Raw genomic sequence first — 17,373 nt, 5'->3', positions numbered from 1 at the left:
CTAGACGATTGATACCATAATAGACTAATAATCTTGATGAACCAAGAATGAATCAAGAACTCATTAACAGAAGAATGATTCTTACAAATGAAAAAATAACAGACACAGTCTGTGAAAGAAAAGTTACAGACCCAAGACTTAAAGAAAAGCATTTATAGTCATACACAGCAAACCAAAACAGACAGCACGTCTGTGTCTAACCGAGAGAGCAAGTAAGAGAGGACCACGTGTCATAGATGAGCTGGAACAGCTGTGATCAATAGAGACCAACCAGCAGAAGACAGGTGGCATTATGTGACAGCCTGGCTATTACATGGAACGTAGAGTCTATCAGAATCTACATGTAGCAGGAATTTTATCGCCTTCAAAAACAGATCCTAGAAGAACTGGTTTCTAGATACAACAACTATCCTCGAGTAACCCGGAAAGATGAGTGAAAGAAGAAGCTCCCGAAGATGAAGAGAAGGTGAAGGGGAAGGCTCCATTAATCTCAACACCAGAAAGAATGCTCTCAACACCGGGAAGAAACATTGGTGAAACTTCTAGGGCTTCTACTGCACGAAAGGACAGATCTGGGTCTTCTTTAGATGTTTAGTTGGTCTGGTTACTAATCTAACTCTTATCGGTGAGTGTTGATCTGCTTCTCTGTATCTTGTTTGTCTAGTCCGTAATTTAGAATATTATTATCGTTGTATTGTTTCCATACTGTTTAGATTCTTAATTAAGAAAAGAAATATAAGAAAAATTAAAAACTTCATATTTATCTAAAGAATCTTCATAAGAATCACCAACATATCATTTCACACTTTTGAGGATTTAGCTGACCATTGTTCTTAATTTAATTTATTTTGTTTGCTACTTGTTTATCCCATCTTTATTGCCATTATTTTCTCTAGTTTTGCAATTTGATTTTGATCTTATCTAATCACATCTCTAGTTTAGACAACATTACCAAATTCGGAGATGGGAAAGGAACAATTGTTGATAGTGATACAGCTTTGACATATCTTCAAGGAGCAATTTTCAATTCATTGAGACGAATGGTATGGGAGATTTCAACTGATATTTATTTTAAAAAGCATGCAAAATGATGCAACTTAATGTGTTTTAGTAGATTGTTGTAGTGGTATTTGCAAACATCTGAAATTGGGTCTTTGAAAAAGCATGGTATTTCGGCATCTCCTGTAGTACATGTTCATTAATTCTAGTGGATGCTGCAACAGGCCTTGACATAGCGAGGAAGTAGAGGCCAAACTGGAAATTTGAAGCTTCTCCTACTGACAGAAGAGCTTGATTTTATCGAACGATGGGTGTCTTCCTTTCCCATGAGAAAGAAGAAGAATGTGCAGGAAAGAAGATGAATATTGGTAATATAGCATTTCACCTCTATATCTAAGGTCTAAAAACCTGTTATATCTTAAATTTCATCAAATGGCGGCACAACATTTTATAAATGATATATTGTCGCAGGTTTTCTTATGCTAATAATCTGTAATCTTTCTGGCCATGTAAAGCATCTTTTCTGTAGGTTCTCATTTTTATGGTAAAGGAACAGATACACATTGCACATCCTTTTCTTTTGATGTATGTGCAATCTCACCTAACATGAGTTTTTCACTCTCATTCCATATATATAATGCTGTACTACTCTTTTTAGACCATCTTCTTGTTATTTGTTGTTATTGTAACTGCGTTCGGTTACCTCTGTCAAGTTAAACTCCAGTAGTCTATTGAAGTGATCCTTCTCTTCTAGGCTTTTATCCCTATATCAATGGCTTGGGTGTTTGTTGAGGCTAATTTGTTAATTCAGTTCATAAATTTGACATCGCTTTATATTTACTGCTGTTACATGTTTTGAGCTTGGGAGATATTCCATGATCTGCAATTCTACCTGGGATTTTGCACGGTGCCGGATGCTGCAGAGTCTTAGGAGGGAGATGGTGCATAATAAAAGATGCAGAAGGGAAAACTCTCCTTGGAACATTGCAATAGTACGCGTTCTGCAACGGTTACTCGTAGCATTGCAAAATTCAACACATTTTCCGTTTGCTAAGTTATTCTACTTATGGTTTATGTATTGTGATGCAATTGAACAATAAAGTCCGTGGAAAATTATTGTCTTTCCGATGTACAAAACCAATGAGCTAAGTTGGTAGTGGGCATCAAGATGTGAATGCACCATGTAATTCGCCAGTGTTATGGTGTAACACAGATAAGTTGGAAGCAAACTAGTTGTTGTAGGTTAAGGATAGGTTTAAGTTTCGTCAGAAACTTAATAAAGTTTGATCCAAGGATCAAGACTTTAGGATTTTGATAATAAACTTGATAATTGATTAATAATATTGATAATAAGATGTGTCTTAAAAAAGGAAAGCATAGCCTTTAAATAGGTTCACAAGAACCGATTAAACTTGAAAAGAAAAAGGAAATCTAATCAAACTAGGAAAGAAAAGACTTGTAAAGCAAGAAAACCAATCAGTCGTATGGGATCAAGTGTAATAGTTGATACACGTACGAAGGATCAACTGTCATAGTTAATACACGCTTCAGGGATCAACTGTCATAGTTGATATGTAGAAAGATGTACTACATCAGTCTCCCCTTCTTGGAAGAAACTCGCCCTCGAGTTAATGAATAGAAAGAACTTCATTCTCTCCATGAAAAGCAAAAATTTCTTGCACATTGAATATATTAGAGATGTTCCAATTGGATGGAAGATCAATAACATAGGCATTATCACTAATTTTCTTCAAAATCTTGAATGGTCCATATTTCTTCATCTTGGTCTTGTTGTAAGTACCAGTAGGAAATCTTTCTTTTCTGAGATGAATCAAAACCAATTCTCCTTCATCAAAATTCTTAAATCTTCGATGTTGATTATCATCTTCCTTATACTTGTTATATGAAGCTTCAAGTTTTGACTTTACTTCTTGATGTATGAGAAAAGCTTTTTCAACAAAGTTATCTGCTTTAGCATTTTGTTTACGCAGCTTTGGAAGCACCACCAAATCCAAAATATGATTAGGAACTTTGGAATAAACAATCTCAAAAGGTGTCCTACCTGTGGATCGATTGATTGAAGTGTTAGAGAAAGTCTTATGGTGGAATCCAACATATTCCAAGTATGGAAAAACCATGGAGTGTCAAGTCTAGTGGCTTCCAAGTTGGGGTCTTCCACAAAAAATCCAAGCAGAGTTCCACGGTTTTGTGGAAGGGTTCGTGGAATCCATGTGATTGCCAATAAGAATAGCATAGTAGAAGACAAGAAATGCTATTAAGAATAGCACTGAAAAAACGCTATTAAGAATAACACTCAATGTTATTAAGAATAACGTTTTTTTTTATCTGTAGATTTAAAATGAGTTGTTGAAATCTAACGGCTGAGAAAAAACGCTATTCTTAATAGCGTTTTTTAGTGCTATTTTTAATAGAGTTTTGTTAGTGCTATTAAGAATAACGTTTTCACTATTCCACTATTACACTTGCACTTCCATCCACAGTTCCAAGTGCTGAGGTGGCGTGGAAGATGGAAGATGGATGGATTCCACCATAAGACTTGCTCTTATAAGAAAATTCCATATTTGGAAGGAAATTATCCCATTGCTTCTATTTTCCTCCAATAACCTTGGCTCTAATCAAATTTCCTAAAGATCGATTGACCATTTCACTTTATCCATCTGTTTGAGAATGAGCAGTTGTGCTATACTGAAGTTTAGTTCCCAAACGCATCCATTAAGACTTCCAGAAATAACTCAAAAACTTAATGTCTCTATCAGAAGTAATTGTCTTGGAAATTTCATGCAGACGTACTACTTCTTTGAAAAATAGGTAAGCAATATTGGAGTCATTTGTAGTTTTCTTACAGGCTATGAAGTGAGCCATTTTGGAATAACGATCAAAAACTACTAAAATAGAATTATTCCCCCTGGAAGTAGGTGGTAAACCAAGCACAAAATCCATGCTAATATCCACCCAAGGAGCATCTGGAATTGGAAGTGGAGTATATAAACATGTATTTTGAATATTTCCTTTAGAATGTTGGCAAACCATGCATTTGTGTATGTACTTTTGAACATCACGTTTAAGAGAAGGCCAGAAATAACATTCTTCAACCAAAGCAATAGTTTTAGATTTTCCAAAATGTCCACCAAGTCCACTTCCATGTAATTCTTGTATAAGATGAAGATGTAAAGAACAATGTGGAATACATAAACGATTTTCTTTAAAAAGATAACCATCTTGAATAAGATAATCATCAACATTGCCTGCTGAAGAATCACACTTTTCATATGAAAATCTTTGTCTTCACCATATAGATATTTCAAGAAATCAAAATCTAATGAATGCAAATTATCAAAGAATTATAAATGAACAACAATAGACCACATAGTCATTATACAGTATAAGAATGCAGAGCATCACCTGTTGATTCATCAAGACGGTAGGGCATCGATTCAAATTAAATCAAAGTCCCAGATACCCGTCTTTTAGGAGTCATAAATCCATGTGACAAGTGACCTCCATGAGGAAGATCCAGACCTTGTGCCAGTTACATGAACAAATTAATACAGCCCCATATTTTGAAAGGAGAGTTGATTACATCCCTTAGGGGTTCAAAACTGATTTCAAAAAATTGGAGAGAAAGAGAAAGAGGCCTCAACTTACCATAATACGGTCATGTGGGTTGAGAAGTGCATTGTAAACTTCAAAGTTAGCAGGAGAACCAGACAGAGGTTGGACATTAACTCCCCATTTCTTTGGGTCTAAGTGAAATGCATCCAAAGCCCTTTGTTGACAAAGTGTCTCTAGCTCATCAATGTACTCATTGCCACCATAGTACCTACATTGCAGAATGAAATGATCAAATGCCTTTCAATACAAGTACAGGGAAAAAATACAACATTAAGCACCATCTTTACCTTTTACCAGGAAGCCCTTCTGAATACTTGTTTGTGAGACAAGAACCCACAGCTTCCATCACTGCGCGAGATGTAAAATTCTCTGAAGCAATGAGCTCCAAGCTGTTAAACTGACGATTCTTTTCACTATCAATTATTGAACGTACTTCAGGGTCTGCCTCACTCAAATTACGGTCTATAAAACCTCTTCCATTACCTAATACAACAAAATACAAAAAGACATCAGGCATGAAACTCGTTAGGTATTTCTTCCAGTCAACAAATGCAGGTAAAACACATAATTGATAATTCTTATTCATTCACTTTGGTATCTAGCGAACAACCCAGGCTCACAACCCAGGCTATCGTTAGGATTTTGAAGCCTACCCAAATCAGATTAGTACTAGGTTTGATAATAGATAACCAGTCTAATACATAGACCAAAAAAAACATCTCAAATAAGGGTAAAATGAAAGAACAATAAACAACCGAAAAGCTTACGAATTTCGTTAGAACATTTAAGAACACTAACCGATTCCTTATTGGTTTGATACTAGATCATACCATTTACAAATGCTCAAGCATTTCGATTACATACAGGAAACGGGCATCTCAAAAATGCTTGCAAGTGCTATTAAAACTCATTCTAAAATTCAAATAACAACAAATGCTACAACAGAAACAAAAAATCATTCAAAAATTCTTCTTTTTAGATTACCTCCCATCTCAGGAATAAGAACTGATACAGAAGATGGTGGTCTTCCTGTAACCAAGCTCCCTTCGATTGAAGAAGACGCCGCTTTACAAGTCTTCACGGAACTAAACCTAATTTGAGAAGGTAATCTATCCGCAGTAGTAGTACCCAACTTGGGAAAAAATTGAAGAACCTTTAGTAAAAAGATTGGGTTGTTGTACAACAGCACCCATTATTGCAGCTCCACTGTATGCCTGCATCTTCTTCACTTCTCCTTAAACATAACAAGGAGCACGTCCTATCAGTATGCGATATATGTACTGAATTCATGAACTACAAATCAACAGTATGACAACAACAGGTGACAGATCTATGAAAAATAAGAGAATCGAAAGACATATTACAGTATTTCACATAAGTACTGAAGGGTAAGACTAAAAAAGGAGCAAAACACAGCAAATAACACTTCTTATCAGTATTATACATACATACTCATAGATCGAACCAAAAAAATTGGAAAAACTTCAAATAAAACAAAATTAGAAGAGTTTTGTATCAGTACGCCATATATGTACTGTCAATTCATACACGAAAAACAACTGTAACAAACCTAAGAACCATAAAAACGTCAATCAAATCGGTTTGATTATCAGAATACAATCAAAAAAACAAATCAAAAGAAGAAAAACCGAACAAAATAATCAAACAAGATGATTAGAAAGCATACCTGGAAACAGAAAACAAATATTCTCCTCGTAAATCATAACGATGCACCATCTTGTTCTTCTTCATTCAAAATAATCTAGGTTTCTGTCAATATAGGATATACGTACTGTTGTTTCATACAAAAAAAACAAATCTAAAAACAACAAAATGGAACTAGTATGATGAAATCTAATAACGAAATGAACCAAAAACGTGATTATTCATCTAGATCTAGTAAATAATCAAGAAATCAAACATGGAGATCAAAATCTTAATCAAACACCACAACGATTAGACCAAAAAAACAGTTTGTATCAGTATGCCACATATGTACTGCTGATTCATGAACTAAAAAATAATTGTATGTAAAGAATCTATCAAAATAACATAATCGAGAGAGTCTTATTTCAGTATCGAAGACATATACTTATGAATCAAACAACAACAAGTGATAAAACTAAGAACAAAACAAAATCAAAAGAAATTTGTATCAGTATGCAACATATGTACTGTTGGATAATACCCCTGAAACAACAAACAAGCACGATTTTGATAAATAAAGAAGCGAAAACAACAAAATAATCAAATCGAAAGTTCAAATATGTTAAAAACATCATAATCTAACCAAAAAATTGAATAAAAAACAAACCAAAACAAAAATAAACGCAAAAAACAAACAAAAAACGAAACAATAAAGTGAAAACGTAATCAAAACGACCTGATCTTCACAGATTCAGTTGAGAAAAAAACAAACAAGAACAGCAAAAAGAGATATTACATAACATACTTTTAAATCTTCAAAGAGATCTTCAAAAAAACTCTAGCTCGTAATCCAAAAGAAGGAGCAAAAATTGAGCAGAAGTAGAAAAGAGGAGGGACGGAACTCAGATTTGGAAAAAATGGTGATTTTTTTTTAAAATAAATATATATGTACTATCAGGGAATGGGTAGTTTGGGTATTTTTAAAAGTGGATTATGACATCTCGCACGTGTACCGGACCGGGGGATAAAAAATTTGGTCCAATTTCCTCTTTTTCTTTTTATTATGGACCTCTGGTTACTGGGCTTTAGTGGGTGGACCTGCCATTAACTAAGACTACCATAATAGTACCTATTAGTAATTCCTACTTTGCAATTTGGTGGAATGCTTGGAATGAACACAACAGTCTGATTTCCTTCTTATTTGTAACTTAGAAATAGACTTATAAAACATATTAGAATGACTTTGAGCTGTTAAAAAACGAAAAAAAGACTATTACTAAGTTGAGGCATCTTTTATACTTAGTTGGTAAGAGAACAAGAATTGTTAACACTACCAGTACCAACTAGTGTTACAAATCAGAAGGAAAAGCTCTTTGCAGCATTTTTAGTGGTTATGAAATGCAACAAAAAGCTAACAGATGGTGTATGATATAAGTTATTAGTTTTAATTTTATTTTTACCGTCTTTGTTTTATTTTACTTCCATGGGTCGCACTTGATGTTCGTCTAAGCCCGGAGTTTGGGATTATATGCACGTCAATGTGGATATTTTGGCAACCTAGGTGTTGGATACTTATGAGTGTTTACAATTCAGAGATGAGCTTGTGAATGAAAGGTAAACTAAAGAAGAATGTGGATATATTTACCACTTACATTCAGTAGATCATTCTTATGCGAGTATCTCTAAGCTCTACCTCCAACTACGCCATAACCTGAGTTTGATCACAAGTTTCAAGAGTTTGGTAAGGAAAAGGGCTGAGGAGATATCGCTGAGCTTGTGCTTGAGATGATTCATTTACTGTTAGATCATCTTGAGGAAACAAACTCATGTGCCCTCTTCCTTGAAGAGTCCAAACGGTTTTCAATGTCATAGTTCTTGCTCCACATGGGTAATTTTCCCTTAACATGCTATCCTGACACTGGTGGCCAGGTATTGCATCGTCGGATAAAGTTTTATTTCTGAAGTATTTAAATTATACTTGTGTTTTATGTATTTACTGCCTACTGTAACTTTGTTGCAGATTGTGTACATTTCGGATTTAGCTAAAACCTAGGAAGGAGAGACGCTTAGACACACTTGATGTCACACTTCGAAGTCTCGTTGTATGTTTTAACTCAGATAATCTCACACTCAATGTCGCAGTTACTGTTTGATATTTTGCTGGTCCACCTTTTTTTTTATCCTTTTGATGCACAAGTTTGCTGCCGAACCCAGTTAAAACCTGATGCAGTAGGAACTACTTGTGGTCAGCGCCTTGAAAAGGTCTTTGGAACTGAGCATGCTCGCATTCTTCAAGAATGATAAGTGAATTCTTTGTAAGTGGATCTTTAGATTTGAAGTCCGGCCTTACTTGGAGCAATACACTGAGGTACACATTCATTATCATTCAAGTCCGTAATTAACATTCGTTAACCATTCCAATATTTTCGAAAACTTATAGCTCATAGAAAATTAATAGTAGTAGTTATGTGCATATTGTTTTCATGTTGATATCTTATCTATGAGAGCTTCTTGTTAAAACTCCGGCTGAAAAACCGATGTCATTCCCACAGACTATAGCCTATAGGGTTGTGTTATATTTTCTTGGAGTATGCCATTTCCAACAAAATTGGCTGTGTTATTGGTTTCAAACATTTTCTTGGAGTATGCCTCTATGGAACTGATACGGAAACCAAATTGGGTTGTTTTACTATGATGAATGTTTTGGGAGAAACCTGGTCATGTTGTGGAAACTACTTTTGGTTATAGTACTCATATATAGCAACTTTAGTTTCCGTGGGACAAATATTTTTAGCAGCATCCTGATATACCTTAAATTGAAAACAGATTCACGCACATAGAACTGGCGAAAACCAAATGTGGCACCAGTTGCACTACACCATATCCTGGTTTTAGCAACGATTCATTTTCAACGCATATAGACGTTGCACCCTGAGCGACGTATATATTGTTGCGCACTGAAAAATATGTTGCATTAAACATTAATTATTAGGGAAAGAAAAAGGAAAAAAGAAAAGCAGGACACGCTTGCCTTTATTAAACTAGTTTGAGGACTAAATTGTCTATCTATTTTTATTATTTTTCGTTTTTCTTTTTATTCTCTTCTCTCGAGTATCTTGGACTCCTCCCCCCATTTTTTCTTCTCTTTTAACCCTAAGCCGAGATCTCCAAATCAATCCCCATTTTTCACGAATCAAAACCCATATTTACAAATCCAATCTCATGAATCAAAAGTACTAGTCCAGAAATCAAAACCCAATGTTTTAATAACTCAAACCCTAGAAATTCTTATTTTGTGAATGATTCTGTAGGTGTACTTGAATCCTACCAGCTCTGTTCTAAGCTTATCTTTATCATCATCATTATCATCATTTTAATGGATATGCCTGAGAGAAACCGGATCTGCTCTCCTAAGTCTAAATTTGAGGTCATCTTTTACCTCCTCTCTCTTCCAAATTTCTTTTTGTGTAGTCCTAGGGTTAAGAGATGAAAGTATGGGTTTTCTATTTCAGAAAAAAAAAGTTTTAATTTGGGTTTTGGTTTCTAGGAGGTTTTTCTGGTTAGGGTTTTAGGTTAATTCGGTGTAAAGTTTGTTCATTTTTATTTTGGGGTTAACAAGGGTTTTTGATTCGATTTGATTTGGGTTTTTTGATTAACATGTCTCCTAGATATTGCATGTTGAAGAATATTAAGTTGGGCTTTTTCTTTGTGAGATTTTGTTAGATCTTTTGTGGGGAAAAAAAATTATTGTTTTGAGGTAAGTTAGTCTTTGAATTGTTTCTGGAAGGTACCTTCTGATGCTTTCTAGGGTTATGAGCTTGGAGGTGAGGAGGTGGTGCTTGTGAAAAGGGGGAGTTTGAGTTCTGTCGGGGTTTGGAAAATTGGGGGTTTGATAGTAGTGAAGTGTAAAGTGTTGAGTGTTTTGAGAATTGTGGTATAACAAGGAAGCATGGGTTCTTCTTAGAAATTGAATTTGCAGGTGTAGAAGCTATTGGAGGAACTTGGTAAAACAAAGCAAAGGTACCTCTCAACACCAGCAAAAATGCTTATGAAGTGTTTGAGACAAGTCCTTAAAGAAGCAGAGGTAAAGTTCTTCTTGTTTTCTTTACTCATTTCAATGATGATAGGGGTTTCATTATGGCTGATATTCTTTCCAAATTGATGAATTGGGTATGTAGTTAATACCTAGGATTCATGATTCATCATCTCGGATCTTGAAAATTTGGAGTTTTGTCATGCCGGTGAAGCGAGTACGTAAATTAGTCGTTTCCTAAAAACTGCACAGGCAGCCATGTTGATGCCTATTTTTACATGTATGGGTGATGTTTTAGACAACGTTTCCTTCATGAAAAATGTTCCCCTAAGCATCCTCTATAATCTGTTGAAAGGGCATACACTTTGGGTTTGTAGTTTGGTAATTAAACCATGGAAATGTATAGGCAGTTGGAACTGAATTTCCTGGAAAATGGTTCATGTCCCTGTTTTGCTGGGTTGTTTTGGAACACTTAGACTCTGAATTAGCATCCGGAGTCTTCTAAGAAGTTGTAGATGAACTTCTCTAGTTTCCATCGAGATATTATTTGATGAATTCCGTTATGTAACAAAGTCCATAGAAATTTTATAATACAGTCACTCAAGCTGGAAAACTGGAACACGTTGGTCATCTTTAAACATTTTCGGAGGCAGTTTCGACCCTCTTAGAAATAGAATTAGTTGAAGGTCCCTTCTAATGAAATGTATTCCTCTAAACAAGGTTTCAGAATTGATATTAAGTATCCCGTTTCGAATTATACATAGTGAGATATGGCCTGAAACGTAAAGCACATCGCAGCTGAAATTCTGCAAAATTTCATCTAAATTCTTGGGAGCTTTTAGTTTCTCCTTTATGTTTATTTTTTGTGGTAGACTCCATCATTTTGCTAAATGAGTAACTTAATAAATGGAGTCTACTTTCTGTTCTCCTTCTGCTGTGAAAAAAAATTATTAGATTTGCAAGGCAGGAGTAATTCAACAGATCAATATAGTAGTGATCCATTTATAGTTGTTTTGAATAGTATGGGTCTTCCACTGTGAAAGGTCTCAAAAATAGTGATGTTTAATGGAATTCCCCATGTTTACACTTTGCCTGGAAAACCCTTAATTTTAAATGAGAGCTTAATTTACGAGTTATCCTTTGGTTGCCTAAGCTCGTCATGGAACACAAAATGCTGTTAATAAAACTGTTTGTTGCTCTGGGTTTGCCAACTGGGCTAGACCCTGGTGGTATGTGAATAATCACTTGCATTTTTCTCTTATACCATTGATGTGTCTATCCACAATCATTAGTATAGCGAGCCAGGAGCCAGTTATTTTCAGTTGCTCGATCGAGGAAGACTTTGTGTAGAAAATGCAGCTGTAAGCATTTCAGTCTCTAGTTTCTCACATTTCATCAGTTACCAGCAGCTTATTCTCTTTGAAGAGGTAGTGAAAACACTGTAGTGAAGATAGGGTGAAACTACAATTTCATCTACTTGTTTAAACCATTTTAGCCATCGTGTTTTAATTGGAGGGGCCTTATTCTTTGAGTGGCTTGGGTTAATTGTTTGCAGTGACCTAGAGAACCGATTTACTCCTAGGCTTGTCATACCAGAGGTAAGGTAAGGTTGAAGTAATTTGGAACAAGATTTTGATCCCAATAATTCTTTGATTTCTGTTTCCCTAACTGCACAGTTCTTTAATTTACCAGATCCGCGGGGAGAGATTGCTGAAAGATACAAATTGGTCCTGGAAATTCTTCCATTCAGAGGTAATATACTTGGCCAGTATTAGTTATTGTTCACCAAGCATTGTGTTCTGTTGATTCATGGCACTAGATTACTTATATGTTCGTCACTCCTTTAAACACAAACATTCATACTATTTATGAGTATATAGTAATGATGTGGTTTCTTCTGTTCAATTGTTTTTAAACTTGGTACGTTTATCGTCCCAAGTATCTTTGACTCGTATCAGTTTGAGTATTTTATATATGTATTCTCCTCTTTTCAGGTGCTGCTGCAATAAAAGTTTGGGCTGGCTTCCTGCATCAAGATCAACTGTGCAACAAATACAGAAAATTGGTATGTTAAATCAGCCATAACTTATCTCCGCGACTCCGAGATCATCTTCAAGTCATATGTGGTATTAGTTCATCTCATTTACTTTTATAAGTTCAAGAAAGTATTTAAATGTATGTCAATCTTTGATCTTTTGCAGAGAGTATAAGTTGTATGTAATCCATTTTGGAAAATAGAATACTGTAAGAATTTATTGTTGGATTCAATGGAGCAGGCGCCCAGTTTTGTAATACTGGAATTTTGAAATAAAAAATTGTATTTTTTTTCTAATTTCTCAGTAAAAATTTTGCAACGGCTATTGAGGTTGCTTTAATTATTTTTCCGTTGCACAAATTAGAATATACGGTGTACAAATTGGAAAATAAAACGTTGCAACAACTATGGTGCAAAGTTTATAAGCGTTGCTCAATATAATATGTGCAACGCGTTCTTACGTTGCAGATCAAGGCGCAACGCCGTTTTGCTAATGCTTATTACCGTTGCACAAATTCTGCGCAACATTTATAAACGTCACATGTGTTATCAATCTCGAGTTGTTCGCAACAGATGAACGTTGTAAAAAAGCTACCCTATGTACTACCTGTGGAATTTTTAGGAACAAGAAAGCTAAACGGAAGAGAAGTCGCAGTACACCCCACGATATATATTAAAAACGTCTTCCAGATAAACCCAACGTGTTAACCAACAGGGATTGGAAGGATCTTGTGAAATTTCAAATTTTGTATTACTGAAGAACATCATGTAAGAAATATTCAGAACTCTATTATGTTCACCCGGTAATTTTATTCTTTACATGCATGTCTAATTAATTCTGACTTATGTATTCCTAAGGCACTTTGGGGTCACATTATCAAGAGTACAAGCCACCAGACGGGTTCGACCTTGTTCAGTTCTTCAACTCATGCAACAATGGTACTCAGAGGCAGTTTTATGGGTGATTGTTAAATTCACGATAAGTTCTGCCTTTCTCATTAGATATTCAAGATATTTATACATTAATATGACTTGGTCAGCACGACACAAGACTTGCAGAATACGAGAACTCTTCCTAATATAACTCGTAACAAACTTAAAATAGAGTCTGTTTTCTAATACCCTCCCTCAAGATGGAGCATGCAGATCACAAATGCCCATCTCGGACAAAACAAAATGAAACTGAGTTTTCCCTAATGCCTTTGTGAAGATATCAGCCAATTGTACCGTTGTAGGAGTATAAGAAGGTGATATAATCTTCTGTATGATGGCATCTCTGACAAGATGACAATCCACTTCAATATGTTTTGTTCACTCATGAAATACTGGATTCTGAGCAATGTATAGTGCTGATTGGCTATCACAAAATAGATTCATCCCATGCATATGGTGAACTCCCAAATCACCAAGTAATTGTTTCAACCACTTCAACTCACATGTTACTGCTGCCATAGATCTATATTTTTCCTCTACTGAGGAACGAGAGATTGTATGATGCTTCTTAGTCTTCCAAGACACAGGATAAAAACCAAGAAGAACAAACCAACCAGTTAATGCACGTCTAGTCAATGGACAACTCGCCCAATATGAATCACACCATCCTTTTAAACTAAGACCACTATCAGAATGCAGCAAAATTCCTTGTCCTAGATTCTTCTTCCAATATATAACAACACGAAGGCTCTGCTTCCCAATGTTCCACTCTTGGTTGTTGCATAAATTGTGATAAAATATGCACTGAGTAAGCAAGATCTGGTCTTGTGACTGACAAATAAATCAAACGACCTACCAGTCTTCTATATTTTTCCACATCACCAAGTACAGCTCCTTTCGCCAATGCTAGTTGATGATTCGTTTCCATTGGAAACTCTGCAGGTTTTGCACCCAATAATCCAATTTCCATGATAATATCTAATGTATATTTTCTTTGGCATATGTAGAAACCTTGTTTACTACGATCCACTTCTAAACCTAAGAAATATTTCAACTTTCCCAGATCCTTCATCTTGAAACATTGTTCCAAGTAAGTTTTAAACTTCTGAAGTTCAACTAGATCATTGCCTGCCACAATCAGATCATCTACATAAACTAAGACATTCATCTGCATTTTTCCTTTTGTCATAGTAAAAAGAGAATAATCTGAATACGACTGTTTGAAGCCACAATTCTTCAAAGTTGTTGATAACTTTGCAAACCAACATCTAGGCGCCTATTTTAGGACATATAATGATTTCTTCATTCTACAAACCATAATAGAATTTCCTTTGGAAAATCTCGGAGGTATCTTCATATACACTTCTTCCTCCAGTCACCATGACGAAATGCATTATGGACATCCATTTGATGCACTTCCCAATTCTTAACTGCTGCAACATCTAGAAAAGTACGAACTGTTGTCATCTTTGCAACCGGTGCAAAGGTCTCATTATAGTCCAATCCTTCAACTTGATGATTCCAAAATATGACCAATCTTGCTTTGAGACGTATCAAATTCCCATTTTCATCATGCTTCTCAGTGTAAATCCATTTACTTCCTAATGCCTTCTTACCTGGTGGCAATTCCTCCAATTCCCATGTTCCTCTAGAGCTTTTATTTCTTCAGCCATGGCTTTTTGCCATCCTGGATGTTTCATAGCTTCTTTGAAGTTCTTAGGCGCATTTCCAGCTGTTATAGCTGCAAGAAAATTTCTATGTGCTATAGAAAAACGATCACGACTAACATAATATGTCAAAGGATAAGGTGTACCTGAGGCCGATGATTATATAGGTTGAGCGGAAGGTGGACTATTTTCTCGTACAACATGCGTCACAAAACCTTTGAGTCTGCTAGAAGGAATTTTCTGACGTTTTTCTTTACCCATCTCACTTCTATTATCTTCCACAACTCCAGCTGACGTATCACTAGAGAGAGCATCCTATGTACTCTCCTTAGGATGTTCTTGAACACCTCCTTCTAATTCTTCTGCTTCATATTCAATATCAAGCTGTGGTTCTTCATTACTTTGTTGTTGTTGTAGATCAAACGGTTTATATCCAATATCTTCACTAGGTAACTGTACTTCTTCTCTATCCTCATCATCACTCCAACATACTTCATTACTGGATGGATCAATATTATTTGACTTCCCAACGTTTTTCATCATGTATGGAAACTGGTGTTCATAAAATTCCACATCTCTTGAAACGATAAATTATTTTGTGTCTAAGTCATAAACTTGCCATGCCTTCTTACCAAATAGATAACCAAGAAATACACACCTTCTTCCACGACTTGCAAACTTATCTCCTTAACTGTTTTGATTATGTACATAACACAAACACCCAAACACTTTCAACTGATCATATGGTGGATGCTTTCCAAACAGAATTTCATATGGAGTCTTATTATTAAGTAAAGGTGTTGGTGTTCGATTTATCAAGTATGCTGCAGTTAATGCACACTGACCCCAGAACTGTATTGGTAAATTAGATTGAAATCTCAAAGCTCTTTCAACATTCATTATATGCTGGTGTTTTCTCTCAACTCTCCCATTTTGTTGGGGCGTACCAACACAAGATGTCTCAAATATTATCCCATTAGTCTTAAAATATCCACGCAAAGTATTAAATTCTGTTCCATTATCACTTCTAACATGTTTGATTTCCTTGCTAAGCTGATGTTCAATGAGAGCAATGAAATTAAGAAATACCATTTCAACTTCAGTTTTAGATTTGATCAAATAAATCCACACACCTCTTGAAAAATCATCAACTATTGTTAAAAAATAATGCGTTCCACAAGACGAAGGTGTCTTTTAAGGCCCCCATAAATCCAAATGAACCAACTCAAATATACAGCTAGCTTTATTCTGACTATTAGGAAAACTACTTCTACGATGTTTTGCTCGTGGAAAAATATCACAAGCATTATTCTTCTTCTTAGATAACGAACTCACAGCAGGTATATTTTTCAATACTTTTTTTGAAGGATGTCCCAATCTTTGATGCCACAGCTCGTACGAATCCCCACTAACTGCAAACACTTTTACTGGAGGTATATCACGAAACATATATAGTCCACCTTGTCTCTCACCCACTCCAATCACCTTCCTCGTCAGCCGGTCCTGTATAATACATAAACTGTTAGTACATTGCACAACACAAGATATCTCATCGATCATCTGTGTGACGAAGATTAAGTTGCAAGTTATCTGAGGTACATAAAGCACATTATCAAGTTTCAAACCACCTAGAAGAATCACAGTTCCAATTTTATCAGAGTTCACATACTTTCCATCTGGCAAACCTACTGAGCATGCCTTAATATATTTTACTTCTATCATGTCATCTATATTGCATGTGACATGATTCGTAGCTCCTGTATCTACAATCCAGGAAGCCCGATGTTGTTTACCTTGTAGTTGAATTTTTGGTTTGTTTGAACTCAAGTACTTGTTGAAGTTGAGTTATTGTCACACCAGTCAAGCCAGCTCCATCTGTAGATGTCGTATTTGACTGCTGAGCTACTGGTATATTCAAGTTATTTGCACGAACAGGATTGGTGTTGCCATATCCTCTGCCACCTCTGCCAGATGCAAAACCACCTCGACCACTACCACCAGCTCTGCCACCTCTGCCATATCCTCTACCACTACGAGGTCTGTCTCCCCACCATTCACGATAACCAATTATTTGATAACACCCATCATCAGAGTGTCCCTCTCGATTACAATGCCTGCAAAACTTTGAAGCCTTTTACACAACTATAGCATTCGTTGGTGCAAAGTTATTTGGCCCTGAAGTGAGCTCACAAGTCACCCTCAACATGCCTAAACATCTCATTGTGACAAAGATTGCATTATGGGCAACTGTGCTAGCACCTCTCACAAAATATGCTTTCGCGCTCGTTCCAATAGCATCTCAGTACGATCGCAAATTACCTTCGTCAGTGAGTTCTAAAACGAGATGGTTCGTCAGGGGTACTGTGGGGTCTATGTTGCTCATACTTGTCTTGATCTTAGCTTTAGCAGTTCCTTATTTCGAACAA

The 17,373-nt window shown here is 35.8% G+C and overlaps 2 long non-coding RNA genes across 5 annotated transcripts; both read left to right on the top strand.

Annotated features, from left to right (window-relative positions):
• Positions 1-386: 386 nt before the first annotated feature.
• Positions 387-2,246, top strand: LOC113283920. The gene is made up of 3 exons (XR_003327831.1): positions 387-625; positions 938-1,043; positions 1,224-2,246. It is a non-coding gene; the product is annotated as an uncharacterized LOC113283920 (long non-coding RNA).
• A 7,179-nt stretch (positions 2,247-9,425) lies between these two features.
• Positions 9,426-12,587, top strand: LOC113283919. 4 transcript variants are annotated; one of them, XR_003327827.1, is made up of 4 exons: positions 9,426-10,363; positions 11,868-11,910; positions 12,005-12,064; positions 12,307-12,587. It is a non-coding gene; the product is annotated as an uncharacterized LOC113283919 (long non-coding RNA). The 4 variants fall into 4 exon arrangements; XR_003327828.1 differs by having other exon boundaries at positions 11,868-11,915; XR_003327829.1 differs by lacking the exon at positions 9,426-10,363 and adding an exon at positions 11,289-11,739.
• The last annotated feature ends 4,786 nt before the right edge of the window (positions 12,588-17,373 follow it).

Source organism: Papaver somniferum, chromosome 5, assembly GCF_003573695.1.
Source record: "Papaver somniferum cultivar HN1 chromosome 5, ASM357369v1, whole genome shotgun sequence".
Taxonomy (NCBI): Eukaryota; Viridiplantae; Streptophyta; class Magnoliopsida; order Ranunculales; family Papaveraceae; genus Papaver; species Papaver somniferum.
The sequence above is the reverse complement of the archived record's forward strand: the minus strand, read 5'-3'. Positions and strand labels throughout refer to the sequence as shown.